The following is a 605-nucleotide window of genomic DNA, read 5'->3' on the forward strand; positions in this document are numbered from 1 at the left end:
GTCCGCACCCCTCGCCCCTCCTCCTCCCTGACCCTCCGCCCCAGGTGGTGTCGTTCAACGGCGTGAAGATCTTCAACCTGGCGCAGCTGGTCAAGCTGGTGGAGGAGTGCCAGGAGGAGTACCTGCACTTTGACCTAGACTACAACCAGAAGGTGGGGGGACACATTATAGGGCGGGCGGACGCACAAGCATGTCTGCGCCGCAGCTTGCCTGTGCGCGTGTGGTTCACAAGTGCGTGCGCATGTGTGTGTGTGTGTGTGTGCGCGCGCGCGCACGCGCGTACGTGTGTATGTATGTGTTGCTTGCGATGTCACCTGGGAGTTGTCGCGGCACATGCATACGCGAGTGAGTTTTAGCAGGGCGGTTGTATGCAGCCCCGACCGACCCCGCCCCCTTGCGCTGCCGCGCGCGTGCAGGTGGTGCTGCGCACGGACAAGGCCAAGGGGGCGACCCTGGAAGTTTTGGAGACGCACTGCATCTCAAGCGACAGGTCCCCTGACCTGCAGGCAGCGGCGGCGCAGGGCAGCGGCGGGGCGGCGGCGGCAGCGGCGGCGGAAAATGGCTCGGGCGGGGGTGGCGGCGCGGAGAACGGCGCCGCGTCGGGG

This window comes from Monoraphidium neglectum (assembly GCF_000611645.1).
Source record: "Monoraphidium neglectum strain SAG 48.87 unplaced genomic scaffold scaffold01770, whole genome shotgun sequence".
Taxonomy (NCBI): domain Eukaryota; kingdom Viridiplantae; phylum Chlorophyta; class Chlorophyceae; order Sphaeropleales; family Selenastraceae; genus Monoraphidium; species Monoraphidium neglectum.